Source organism: Bubalus bubalis, chromosome 4, assembly GCF_019923935.1.
Source record: "Bubalus bubalis isolate 160015118507 breed Murrah chromosome 4, NDDB_SH_1, whole genome shotgun sequence".
NCBI lineage: Eukaryota > Metazoa > Chordata > Mammalia > Artiodactyla > Bovidae > Bubalus > Bubalus bubalis.
Window position 1 is genome coordinate 132,644,214 of NC_059160.1, and position 14,834 is coordinate 132,659,047.

A 14,834-nucleotide genomic window follows, 5' to 3' on the forward strand; every position below is an offset into this window, starting at 1 on the left:
CGGCCACCTCATGCGAAGAGTTGACTCATTGGAAAAGACTCTGATGCTGGGAGGGATTGGGGGCAGGAGGAGAAGGGGATGACAGAGGATGAGATGGCTGGATGGCATCACTGACTCGATGGACGTGAGTCTCAGTGAACTCCGGGAGTTGGTATTGGACAGGGAGGCCTGGCGTGCTGCGATTCATGGGGTCGTAAAGAGTCGGACGCAACTGAGCGACTGATCTGATCTGATCTGATCTGAATCCCAAACTCCCAATTCATCCCCACCTACTCCCCTCCTCCTTGGCAACCATAAGTCTGTTCTCTATGTCTGTGCATCTGTTTCTGTTTTAAAGAAAGGTTCATTTGTGTCATATTTTAGATTCTACAGATAAGTTATATCATGTGATATTTGCTTTTCAATTTCTGACTTACTTCACTTTAATATGATAAACTCTAAGTCCATCCATGTTGCTGCAAATTTCATACTTTTTATGGCCACGTAATATTCCAACAATGCAACTGTTATTTCTAAATATATTGATCTTTTATCTATCAAGATAGCTAAAATAATTTATTCATCTAAAATTTTATCTGTTGATTCCTTTGGATTTTCTATGTATACCATTAGATCATCTTCAAATGAAAGCAGTTTTATTTGTCTTTGTATTTTAACTTGGTTGCCTGACTAAGGACAAAGTTGATAAATGTTAATAACAACCTTTCAAGAAATACCTCAGATCCTTGTCTTGAATACCATTTTACTATTATTCTTCTCTACTATTTCAGTTCCAACTTGTTTTGTAGAGCAAACGTTTTTAAATTTTGATAAGATCCAACTTATTAATTGTACTTCTGTGTCAAGTCTAAGATCTCTTTGCCTGGCCTCAACTCCAGAGATTTTCTCCTGTATTTTTTTCTAAAAATTTTTATAGGTCTATATTTTATATTTGAGTCTGTGATCCATTTTGAGTCAATTGTATAAGGCATGAGGTGTGGGTGGAGATTTATTTTTTGCTATGGATATTCAATTGTTACAGCCCAATTTGTAGAAAAAGTTATCCTTCCTTCCTTTTCTTTTTTAAATTTTTTACCTTTCTTTCTTGAAGTACTCTTGCACCTTTGTCAAAAATTAGTTGAGCATATTTATGTCTGTCTTTTTCTGGGTTCTTGAGTCTATTCTACTGATTTGTGTGTCTGTCCATCCACCAATACTTTGATTACTGTGATTATAGTAAGACTTAATATCGGGTAAAATGATTCTTCCTACTTTATTTTTATTTGTCAAGATTATTTTAGTTATTCTAGGGCACATGTTTTTCCATTTAAGTTTTAGAATAATAATCACTTCTTGGCCTTTTGGCTAAGATCAAGTGTAAATTTTAGAATAAGCTTGCTTATGCCAAAAAAAGCCTTGCTGAGAATTTGATAGGAATTGCATTAAACCTATCAATCAGTTTAAGGAGAACTGACATCTTTATAATGATGAGTCTTTCAGTCCATGAACACAGTGTGTGTTGACATTTATTTAAGTGTTCTTTGATTTTTTTTTCTATCAGTATTTTGTAATTTTCAGCATACAGACCCTGTACATGTTTTATTAAGTCTATACTTAAGTATTTAATTTTCTTTGGAGTGATTAGAAATAACATTGCATTTTAGATTTCAGTTTCCACTTGTTTATTGTTAGTTTATAGAAATACAGTTAACTTTTGTGCATGATCTTATTTCCTGAGGGGCTTCCCAGATGGCTCTAGTGGTAAAGAATCCACCTTCCAACTCAGGAAACACAAGAGACATGGGTTCAATCCCTGGGTTGGAAAGATCCCTTGAAGTAGGAAATGGCAACTCACCCCAGTATTCTTGCCTGAAAAATTCCACGGATAGAGGAGCCTGGTGGGCTACAGCCCATGGGGTTGCAAAGAGTTGGACATGATTGGGTGACTGAACATACACTTATTTCCTGAGACATTGCTGAACTCACTTGGTTCTTTTATATTTTTTGTGTAGGTTCCTTCGGTTTTCTATATAGACAATCATGCCATCTGCAAATCAGGACAGTTTATATCCTTCTTTCCAATTGTTATGCCTTTATTTCTTTTTCTTTTCTCATCGCAACAGCTAGAACTTCCAGTACTATGTTAAATACCAGTGATGAGAGTGGGCATATTAAGGGAAGGAATCCAATCGTTCATCATTAAGCGTGAGCTTGTGCTTAGTCGCTCAGTCGTGCCTGACTCTTTGCAATCCCGTGGATGGTAACCTGCCGGGCTCCTCTGTCCACAGGGGTTCTCCAGGCAAGAATACTGAAGTGGGTTGCCATGCCCTCCTCCAGGGGATCTTCCCAACCCAGGGATTGAAACCAGACTTCCCGCATTGCAGGAAGATTCTTTACTGTCTGAGCCACGAGGAAAGTGATCTTAGTTGTGTGTGATGAAGGTGCTCTTTATCGAATTAAAGTACTTCCCCTTTGTTACTAACATGATGAGGGTGTTTTGGGTTTTGTTTTTATAAAAAAAATCGGTGTTGTGATTGTCAAATGCTTTTCCCACATAACTGATACGATCACGTGATTTTTCTTCTTCAGTCTTTTGGTATAATTAATGAAATTGCATACTTGGAATAAATCTCACTTGTTAATTGTCCAACAAACCAATTGTTGTAATTGGTTTGCTAACAAGTAGTTGAGGAATTTTGCGTCTGAGTTTATGGACAATATTGGTCTGCAGTTTTCTTTTTGTATACTTGTTTTATCTGGTTTTATGTGATAATACTGGCCTCATAAAATGAAAAGAGTTTCTTCTATTTTTGAGGGGTTGATAATGTGTAAAACTGGCATTGTTCCTATTTTAAATACTTGGGAGGATTCTTCAGTGAGATTCCCAGGGCCTGGAGATTTCTTGTTCAGGAGATTTTAAATTACAGATTTAAAGTTCAATTTTGTTAATGGTCATAGGATTATAAGACTATGCATTTCATCATGGTTGAGTTTTGGTAGTTTTGGTTTTCATTCATTTGAGAAATGAGACTTTTCCTCCATTTTAATATAAGCATTTAGTGTTAGAAGTTTCCCCTTAGCATTGCTTTATATGTATATTTTAATATGTAGTATTTTCACTTCATACAGTTCTATGTATTTTTAAAATTTTACTTTGAGACTTTTTCTTTGACCCATTTCTTCTAAATTGTTGAATATATGAGCATAAAATTGATCATGCTGCTACTGCTGCTAAGTCGGTTCAGTCATGTCTGACTCTGTACGACCCCATAGACGGCAGCCCACCAGGCTCCCCCAGTCCCTGGGATTCTCCAGGCAAGAACACTGGAGTGGGTTGCCATTTCTGTCTTCAATGCATGAAAGTGAAAAGTGAAAGTGAAGTCACTCAGTCGTGTCCGACTCTTCGCGACCCCATGGACTGCAGCCCACCAGGCTCCTCTGTCCATGGGATTTTCCAGGCAAGAGTACTGGAGTGGGGTGCCATTGTATTTTCCTAATAGCCTTTGAATGGCTTCAGGATCTTCTGTGAGTTGTTTTATTTCTGATTTTGGTGATTTGTTTATTCTCTCTTTATATCTGTCAATCTTGCTGAAGGTTTATCAGTTTTACTGATGTTTGTTGAAGTATCATATTTTTATTTTATTAATTTCTCCACTGCTTTTGTGTTTTAAATTTTGTTGATTTCTGCTGTATATTATTTCTTTGCTTTGCTTTGGTTTATCTTGCTCTTCTTCTTCTAGTTTCTTAGACCATTGATTTTGAGACCATTTCTCTATTAAAAATCCTTTTAATCCTTTTTAGATTACTTTAACTGCATTTCACATTTTGATATATTGTATTTTTACTCTCATTCACTTCTATGTATTTTTAAAAATTTCCTTTGGAACTTCAACTTTGACCATGGGTTATTTAGGATTGGGTTGCTTAACTTGCACGTGTCTAGAGATCTTCTTATTTTTATGTTATGGATTTCTAGTGTGATTATATTATGGCTAGAGAAAACGATCTGTGTGACATCTATTATTTTAGATTTGTTGTGGTTTGTTTTGTGGCCCTGGATATGGTATGTTTTGATGTCTACCCTACAGACAGTTGACACCGAGGTATATTCTGTTGCTGTTGTATGGAGTGACCTTCTGCTGTCAGTCGGATCCTGTTGGTTGACTCTGTTTTTCAAATCGATATCCTTGCCAGTATTCTGTCTCGTAGTTCTAACAGTTGCTGCAAGGGAAGTATTGAAATCATCAACTATAATTGTTGATTTTCTGTTTTTCCTTTCAGTCCTGTCAGTTTTTGCTTTATGTATTTTGAGGCCCTGTTTTTGGTGCATACAAATTTAGTTTTTATGACTTCCTGGCGGATTGATTCTTTTATCATTTTATAACATTCCTTTTGTTTCTAGTAATTATCTTTGCTGTGAAGTTTTTACTTAATTAGATAATATAGCCAGTCCTGATTTTTAAAAGCTAACGTTCATATGGTATGTATTTTTCTATCATTTTATTTTTAACCTTCCTATGTCACTGAATTTGAAGTGAGTTTTTATGTTTTGTTGTAAATAGTAGATAGTTGAACTATGGGTTTTTAATTTTTTTGTTTAATCCACTCCTCCTGTCTTTGTGTTTGTATATTTAGACTATTTACATTTAAGGTAATCTTTGACATGTTAGAACTTGAACTTGCCACTTTATGATTTGTTTTCTGTTTGTTTCCTCTAGTTCTTACTATTGTTTCTCTTTTGTTGTCTTCTTGGTTGCTGTCACAATTTTTAGTATTTTGTATTTATTTGTTTATAGTGCTTTTGAATATATTTCTTTGTATAGTTTTCATTTTGGTGGCTCTATATATTACAATATACACATATGACTTATTACAGAGTGAAAGTGTAGTCGCTTAGTCGTGTCTGACTCTTTGCAACTCCATGAACTCTAGCCTGCCAGGCTCCTCTGTCCATGGAATTCCCCAGACAAGAATACTGGAGTAGATTGCCATTCTCTTCTCCAGAGGATCTTCCCAACCCAGGGATTGAACACACGTCTCCCACATTGCAGACAGATTCTTCACTGTCTGAGGCACCAAGGAAGTGCATTATTACAGAATACTGGTATCAATGTTTTACAACTTAAGGTGAAATTTGAAAACCTTTTTCCATTTAGGTTAATTTACTTTCCTTAATTTTATATACTATAGTCCTGAGCATCAGGTAATGCCATAATTTTTATTTCAATCTTTAAATATGATTTATAAAACTCACAAGAAAAAGGATGGTCTGTTTTGTGTATATTTCTGATTATTCTGTTGTTCTTTCTTCCTTTCTGATGTTCCATGTTTCCTTCTTTTTCCATTTCTTTCCTTTTTGAAGATTATCCTTTAGCCAATTTTTAAGGATATATCTGGAGGTGACAAATTATTTGTTTTCCTTTATCTGAGAATGTCTAACTTTCACCTTAATTTTTTTTTTTTTTTTTTGGCTATGCTGGCTCTTGGTTGCTGTGCTCAGGCTTTCTCTAGTTCGGTGAGGGGAGCCTACTCTTTGTTGTGGAGAACAGGCCTCTCATCGTGGAGGCTTCTCTTGTTTCAGAGCATGGGCTCGAGGGCCCACGGACTCAATGGTTGTAGCACCTGGCCTTAGTTGCTCCCCAGCATGTGGAATCTTCCTGGGCCAGGGACTAAACCCGTGTCCCTTGCATTTGCAGGCTGTTTATTAACCACTAGACCACTAGGGAAGTCCTCTCCTTAATTTTTGAAGGATATTTTCACCAGATGCAGAATTTGTGGCTGACAGTTCTGTTTTTTTTTAATACCTGAAAAATGTACCAATACTGTCAGGCGTCCATAGGTTCAAATGAGAAATCCACTGCTGTTCAAACTGATATTCCCATATAGGTGTCATTTATTTCTGGCTATTTCAATATTTTTTCTTTATTTTTAGTTTTAAGAAGTTTAATTATGATATGTTGTGGTATGTATTTCTTTGGGTTTACCCTGTTTGTGGATGTTGTACTATCTTGAATCTATAGGTTTATGTATCATTTATCAAAATAAGAATTTTCAGCCATTTTTTTCTTCAAATACTCTTTTGGCTTTCCTTTTTTCTCTCTTTCTGAGAATCTGATGATATGGAGGTTGGATCTTTTTTTATTATTCCACAGGTCTCTGTTCATTTTTTCACCCTATTTTTTCCTAGTATTTCAGTTAAGTTCAGTCACTGAGTTGTGTCCAAGTTTTTGAAACCCCATGAACTGCAGCACACTACTCTTCCCTGTCCAACTCCCAGAGCTTGCTCACTCTCATGTCCATTGAATCAGTAATGCCATCCAACCATCTCAGCCTCTGTTGTCCCCTTCTCCTCCTGCCTTCAATCTTTCCCAACATCAGGGTCTTTTCTAATGAGTCAGTTTTTGGCATCAGGTGGCCAAAATATTGTAGCTTCAGCTTCAGCATCAGTGCTTCCAATGAATATTCAGGACTGATTTCCTTTAGGATGGACTGGTTGGATCTCCTTGCAGTCCAGGGGACTCTCAACAGTCTTTTCCAACACCACAGTTCAAAAGCATCAATTCTTAAGCGCTCAGCTTTCTTTATGGTCCAACTCTCACATCCATATATGAATACTGGAAAAAACATAGCTTTGACTAAATAGACCTTTGTTGGCAGAGTAATGTCTCTGCTTTTTAATATGCTTTCTAGGTTGGTCATAGCTTTTCCCCCAAGGATAAGCGTCATTTAATTTCATGGCTGTAGTCATCATCTGCAGTGATTTCGGAGCCCAAGAAAAGAAAGTCTGTCACTGTTTACATTGTTTGCCCATCTATTTGCCATGAAGTGATGGGACCGGATGCCATGATCTTAGTTTCTTGAATGTTGAGTTTTAAGACAATTTTTTCACTCTCCTCTTTCACTTTCATCAAGAGGCTCTTTAGTTCCTCTTCGCTTTCTGCCATAAGGGTGTTGTCATCTGCATATCTGAGGTTACTGATATTTCTCCCAGCAATCTTGATTCCTGCTTGTGCTTCATCCAGCCTGGTATTTTGCATGATGTACTGTGCATGTAAGTTAAATAAGCAGGGTGACAATATACAGCCTTAACATACTGCTCTCCCGATTTGGAACCAGTCTGTTGTTCCATGTCGGATTCTAACTGTTGCTTCTTGACCTACATATAGATTTCTCAGGAGGCAGGTTAGGTGGTCTGGTATCCCCATCTCTTGAAGAATTTTCCACGGTTTGTTGTGATCCACACAGTCAAAGGCTTTGGCATAGTCGATAAAGCAGAAGTAGATGTTTTTCTGGAACTCTCTTGCTTTTTTGATGACCCAATGGATGTTGGTAATTTGATCTCTGGCTCCTCTGCCTTTTCTAAAACCAGCTTGAACATCTGGAAGTTCACGGTTCATGTACTGTTGAAGCCTGGCTTGGAGAATTTTGAGCATTACTTTGCTATAGTGTGACATGAGTGCAATTGTGCAATAGTTTGAATATTCATTGGCATTGCCCTTCTTTGGGATTGGAATGAAAACTGACCTTTTCCAGTTCTGGCAACTGCTGAGTTTTCCAAATTTTCTGGCATATTGAGTGCAGCACTTTCACAGCATCATCTTTTAGGATTTGAAACAGCTCAGCTGGAATTCCATCACCTCCACTAGTTTTGTTCATAGTGATGCTCCCTAAGGCCCACTTGACTTCACATTCCAGGATGTCTGGCTCTAGGTGAGTGATCACACCATCGTGGTTATCTGGGTCATTAAGATCATTTCTGTATAGTTCTTTTGTGTATCCTTGCCACCTCTTCTTAATATCTTCTGCTTCTGTGAGGTCCATACCATTTCTGTCTTTTATTGTGCCCATCTTTGCATGAAATATTCCCTTGATATCTCTAATTTTCTTGAAGAGAACTCTAGTTTTTCCCATTCTATTATTTAGATGGGTAAATAATAATCAACAGATGTGTTGATCTGTCTCAAGTTGCTGATTTTATCCTCCATCATCTCTACTCTAGCCCATCCAGCAAGTTTTAAGTTTCTGTTACAGTATTTTCAGTTCTATACTTTCCATTTGATTTTTTTAATTACTTAATTTCTTTGCTGGTGTTTTATGTTTCTTTATTTATAATTGATTGTTGAAGCATTTTTTTAAATTTTATTTTATTTTTAAACTTTACAATATTATATTAGTTTTGCCAAATATCAAAATGAATCCACCACAGGTATACCTGTGTTCCCCATCCTGAACCCTCCTCCCTCCCCATACCCTCCCTCTGGGTCGTCCCAGTGCACCAGCCCCAAGCATCCAGTATCGTGCATCGAACCTGGACTGGCGACTCGTTTCATACATGATATTATACATGTTTCAATGCCATTCTCCCAAATTTCCCCACCCTCTCCCTCTCCCACAGAGTCCATAAGACTGTTCTATACATCAGTGTCTCTTTTGCTGTCTCGTACACAGGGTTATTGTTACCATCTTTCTAAATTCCATATATATGCGTTAGTATACTGTATTGGTGTTTTTCTTTCTGGCTTACTTTACTCTGTATAATATGTTGAAGCATTTTTATGATGGCTTCTTTAAAGCCCTTTCCAGAATATGTCACCGTCAGATTTATCTCTGCGTTGGTGTCATTTGTCTTTTCTCAGTTAAGTTGTTATATTTCTGATTTTTCATAGGATGGGTGGTTTTTAAAATTATATACTAGAGTCTTTCCTGGTGGCTCAGTGGTAAAGAATCTGCCTGCCAATGAAGGGGACATGGGTTTGATCTCTGCTCTGGGAAAATCCCACATGCTTCAGACCAACTAAGCCCGTGTGCCACAATTATTGAGTCTGTGATCTAGACCTTGGGAGCTGCAACTACCAAAGCCTGTGCACCCTAGAGCCCGTGCTCTGCAACAAGAGAAGCCACTACAATGAGAAGACTGAGCACCACAGCTAGAGAGTAGCCCCTGCTTGCCGCAACTAGAGAAAAGCCCACACAGCAACGAAAACCCAGCAGAGTCAAAAATAAGCAATACATATTAATAGATATAATTTAAAATTGCATACTAGACATTTAGTCTATTATATTGGAAGACTGATTCTTTTATTAAGTTTTTTATTGTATATTGGAGTATAGTTGATTTACAACGTTCTGTTAGTTTCAAGTGTACAGCAAAGTGATTCAGTTATACATATTCATATATTTATTCTTGTTCAGATTCTTTTCCCTTTCAGGTTATTACAGAGTAGAGTTCCCTGCGCTGTAAGTAGTCCTTGTGACTATCCATTTTACATACAGTAGTGTGTTTATGTTAATCCCAACCTCCTAATTTATCCCTCTTCCCTCGTTTTCCCTTTGGTAACCGTAAGTTTGTTTTTTAAGTCTGTGAGTCTTTTTGTTTTCTAAATGAGTTCCTTTGGATCATTTTTTTAGATTCCACATATGATATCATCTGATGTTTGTCTTTCTATGTCTGACTTACTTGATTTAGTATGATAATCTCTAGGTCTATCCCTATTGCTTACAAATGGCATTATTTCATTCTTTTTTGAAAATTATTTATTTATTTTTGGTTGTGCTGGGTCTTCATTGCTTCACAGGCTTTTCTCTAGTTGCTGCAAGTGGGGGCTACTCTCTGGTTGCAGAGCACAGGCCCTTGGGCTCTGACTCCTGGGCTCTGGAGCATAGGCTCAGTAGTTGCGGCACACGGGGCTTAGTTGCTTCAGGGCATATGGGATCTTCCGGGATCAGGGATTGAACCGGCATCTCTTGCGTTGGCAGGTGGATTCTTTACCACTGAGCCACAAGGGAAGTCCTATTTCATTTTTAATGGCTGAGTAATATTCCATCATATATATATACCATATCTTCTTTATTCTTTCATCAGTCCATGGATACTTATATCACTTCCATGTCTTGGCTACTGTAAATAGTGCTGCAATGAATATTGGGATGCATGTATCTTTTCTAATTACAGTTTTATATGGATATATGCCTAGGATTGGAGAAGGCGATGGCACCCCACTCCAGTACTCTTGCCTGGAAAATCCCATGGATGGAGGAGCCTGGTAGGCTGCAGACCATGGGGTCGCGAAGAGTCGGACACCACTGAGCGACTTCACTTTCACTTTTCCTTTTAATGTATTGGAGAAGGAAATGGCAACCAACTCCAGTGTTCTTGCCTGGAGAATCCCAGGGACGGGGGAGCCTGGTGGGCCACCGTCTATGGGGTCGCACAGAGTCGGACATGACTGAACCGACTTAGCAGTAGCAGCAGCATGCCTAGGAGTGGGATTGCTGAATCATATGGTATTTGTATTTTTAGTTTTTTAAGGACCCTCCATACTGTTCTGCATCATGGCTGTACCAATTTATATTCCCACCAACAGCGTGGGATGGTTCGCTTTCCTCCACACCTCTCTAGCATTTGTTATTTGTATACTTTTTAATTATGGCCCTTCTGATCATTGTGAACTAGTACCTCAATGTAGTTTTGATTATTATTTTCTCTAATAATTAGCTCAATTGGTAAAGAATCTGCCTGAGATGTGGCAGACCTGGGTTCTATCCCTGGGTCAGGAAGATCCCCTGGAGAAGGAAATGGCAACCTACTCCAGTATTTTTGCCTGGAAAATCCCATGAACAAAGGAGCCTGGAGGGCTACAGTCCATAGGGTCACAGAAGAGTTGGATGTGACTTAGCAATGAACAATAATAATTAGTGATGTTGAGTATCATTTCATGTGCTTTTTGGCCATCTGTATGAAGAAGACGCTGATTCTTATTTAAATTTTCTATTTTAGCAGATGATCACCTTGTTTAGGTTTAGTATAAGGTGCTAGTTTACTTCTGTGGTTCCAATGACAGTTTAATTTTCAAGCACTTTGTGGTATTATTTTCATTTTCTTGGTTTAAGTCATACTGTCAGGCTCCCATTGGTCCCTGCTCTTGCTACCTGGAAGGCTGATGAGTTTCTCTAGGCTTGTCAGCCTGTTGTCTCTGAGTAGGGGAAGGGAGTCTAAGACCCACAGGGACAAAGAGGTCTTCCTGTCTGTGTGGCAGGTTCTGTCCTGCTTGTGGGGTACAGAGAGTGCCTCCCCAGTTAAGCGCTTGTTTTGGTAGAATTTCCTTGGCCAGTGCTCTGTCCCCTGTCCTGCTATTTCTGGATAGCGAGACAGATCTCAGGCCTATAGAGAAGTGAACACTTCTTCTGGCCATTTATTGATAGTGGACTCCCAATCTGCCTCCCTGGCAGGTGATACTGAGCTTTTCATAGGAAGGCATTAGGATGAACCCTCTCATCTAATGGTGTGAATCCCTGTGACATGCATGGAAGACTCATATGGTTCTTGGTGATGTTACACCAGTAGAAACACTGCCAAACTGGACTGAAGAGTATAGAGAGAATACAAAATTAAATGAATGCAAAACAAAAGAGGCTGTTGGACCCCTAAAATCCTACAGGCAAGCAATGGGAACCCATAAAACTACTCATGGGTTAGCCTTTAAGAAAAAGGAAGGATGACTCTGAAGGGCAGAACCACTAGCTCAAAGGACTGAGCCTTGCATCACAGAGGATTAGTCCCAGACCGTAAAACAAAGTCTACATGGTGGGGGTGAGCAAAGAGGTCTTCTCTGTTACCCTCACTGTGTCCTTGCGCCCTCCCTGTCTCCAGACCCTTGCAACCATCCCCTCGGAGGGCCGAAAGCATCCACCTCGCAGGCTCTCTACCCACCAACCCCAGTACCTCTGTGTTCACAGATCTCTTGCTTCCCCTCTGTCTCCTAAGCCCACCTTCCCTGGCACCCAGCCTCCTGCTGAGCTCCTCAGGTGTCATCTGTTCCATCAGTGCTTCCTACTGGCTGGGGGTGGGGAGGAGGTGTCTTAGGAGAGAGAGAACCGTGTCCTCCGTGACCTTTCCTGAGGCCTTCTAACACCGCATGAACTAATTTTTCTTTTCCATGGCCAGTTGGTTGGATTAACAGTGGCTACTGTCTATGGTTCGTATTAAGCAAGGTGCCCCATGGTCTTCATGTTCTATTCTAGATGGGTTATCCATTTTCCCAATCCCCTATTAAGAATCCTTTATTGTTTGAATTCATGCTTGCTTTTTATAGATCCATAAAAGACCAGGGTGAAAACTGCCCATTACTGTCTCAAATAAGGTAAAAAAGAGGTTACAACTGGGTGTTGCCTTAGTAACACAATAAAGGAATACAAATACTTGTTTCCAATGGGATGGTTGTTTGGCTGTTCCTATAGGGGCTTGGCTATAAGCTGAGAGCAAATATTGTGTTTTAGCTACTCATTTCTGTGTGACAACCACTCCATGTGTAATTTCTTGAGTGAAGTAGAGTCTTTTATACTGTTTACACTGTGAAGATGAACCTCCCGCTCACGTGTCTCTAGCCGTTCGTGCTAACAGAGCATGTGTGTCCCTGCATGTTAGAGAAAGCTTACTTCTTTTGCCTTGACCTTGGAAAGTGTCTAGTTCCAGAAGGAATATGTGTATGTTGGAGAGGAGAAGGAAGGATATATTTTAAAAAATTATTTAAGATAATTTCTCTCTTCCTCCCCATCACAGTCTCTACCTATATCAGTGAATTTGTTGTTTTTGTTAGTCTCTCAGTTGTGTCTGACTCTTTGCAACCCCATGGCCTGAAGCCCATCAGGCTCCTCTGTCCATGGAATTCTCTAGGCAAGAATACTGGAGTGGGTATAGCCATTCCCTTCTCCAAGGGATCTTCCTGACCCAGGGATCAAACCTGGGTCTCCTGCATTGCAGGCACATTCTTTACTGTCTGAGTCACCAGGAAGACAGAGGAATAATTTGAAATTCATGGACCCTAAGAAGGGGTTTAGGGTGTGGTTCTATTTCATCTTACTTTTGGAGAGATGTGGGCCTGGCAGATAGTTGATGAGTAGATTCTTAGCTAGAATAAAGAAAAAAATCCCCTTGTAATGTGTATTTTATTTGTCTCTCTTGTGAGCCAACATGTGGTGGAAGGTGGCCTGATCAGGACTGTTCAGAAGCAACAGGGAAAAAGCCTCATGTTTCATATGGTCTTGGCCACCTGTGTTTGCCAGGAATAAAGTGAGAGGAAGAAACTGCCAGATCACCCAGCAAGAGACCCAGTGAGAGCTGGAAGCCTGGCCTGTCACAACTAGAGGGCAAGTTCTTTCAATCTTGTGCGTCCTAACACCCAAGTACCCCCTCCCATAAACACATAAATCCATTTCTCATCAAGGCCATAACTGTCCTTGGAATAGGGCTTCTCCATGAAGAAGGCGTCAGAGATGCTGGCTCAGGACCTGCGGTGCTGACTGCTCACTCTGCATCTGGTCTGGAGAAATGTTTGGAAATCACGATCATTTACAGTTCAAGAGGCTGGGGTTGCTTTTTAGGTTAAGGAAGGCATGTGTCTGTATCTTGGATCCTTCTGTCTCTTTTCTCCTCCCTGTCCCCCCACCCTCCCCATAATTAAACTAATACAGTGAGGAGAAACCTTAAAATGCTGACCTTGGAAAAGGAAATGAATTTCCTCTCATTTCTTGGAAAAGGAATGAAAAGTAGGCCTGGCAGAAGCACAAGTTGTTACAAACAAGCCCTGAGGCCTCTGCTGTCCCTCATCCCCAATCTATCCGTAAAATAAGGGCCCTTGCTTGCCTCTTTGAACTAAGAAAGTGGCTTTGGCTGAGCAGGGAGGGTGTTCTTGGGCAGAGGAGAGAAGGTGGCAAAGTTGTTCCCTCAGCAGTGGGTGCTGGCTTGACCACAATAAAAGGCACAGTCAGGGTGTGTGGCTTACAGTCCGCGGCCCTGGGCATTGGGCAGGGGCTTTTAGAGATGCCCTGGGCACAGTAGAAAAGATCCTGGGCTGGGGGCTCTGAGTCTTTCCCCTCACTTCCCTGCTACTCTGTGGGGCCACTTCTGCAGGAACTGAGAAGATGGTCCCTCAGGAGCAATGGCTCCACAGGGAGGCTCCACCCTGTCTTCTCTGGTGGAGGGACACTTTTCACAGGGACACGGGGCAAGACCCCAGCTGGCTACCTGTTGTTGGCTGAGTGGCCTGGGTCACACTGAGCTGTGCTGTCAGAAGTAAAGACACAAGCATTGTAGCTTGCAGAGGAGGTATTCATGCTGCTCTGAAAGAAGGGCCCCACCAGCCAATGGAAGAGCAAGCAGAAGAATACTAGGGCCCAGTAGCTATGTGACCACAAGGATCCAGCTTTAAAAACCAGACAGAGGGGATGGCCGTTGGATTATGAAGACTGTTGTAATGATGGAATGAGCAAGTCACCTGTGGAATAAAAAGGCACAACTAGAGGAAAGACGTATGCACACCTTACACGTGTATGTGTGGTAGGAAGAAAGGAGATGAGGTAGGAAAAAAGGAGATTGACAGGCTAAATTCTTGCTTCTCTTTTATGGACCTCTCTGAGTTAGCTTGGCTATACATATGTTTATGCATGCATGTGTGTACATACGTGTGTGTGTTTTAGGTCAGACAGTGAGGGGTTAAAGAAAGTGAGGCCAGACACCTGTCAGCTAGGTGACCACTGGGCCTTTGCACATGATGTTTTTTTATGCCTGGGAGACTCACCCACTGCTCCTGGCCTGGCTAACTCCTATCTGTAATTCACTTCTCGGTTTGCAGTTTAGAAGCCTTCTCCCATGCCTACTCCCGCCTCTGGGTTAAGAAAGATACTCCTTGGCTGCCTGCATCCTGGCCTCTCCCCACATGTCACACTGCTCATGCTGTCTTGTGAGTTCCCTCTCACACACATACCTTTCTATGAAGCAAAATGTGCATATACATAGAGAAGAACCTTGTGTAATCCAACTGCACTATTTAAATAATAATAATTCGGTGAACATCTGT

At 40.3% G+C, this 14,834-nt stretch overlaps 1 pseudogene; it reads left to right on the plus strand.

Moving 5' to 3' along the window:
- The first annotated feature begins 1,324 nt into the window (after nucleotides 1–1,324).
- Nucleotides 1,325–1,448, plus strand: LOC112584847 (annotated as a pseudogene).
- Nucleotides 1,449–14,834: the final 13,386 nt, after the last annotated feature.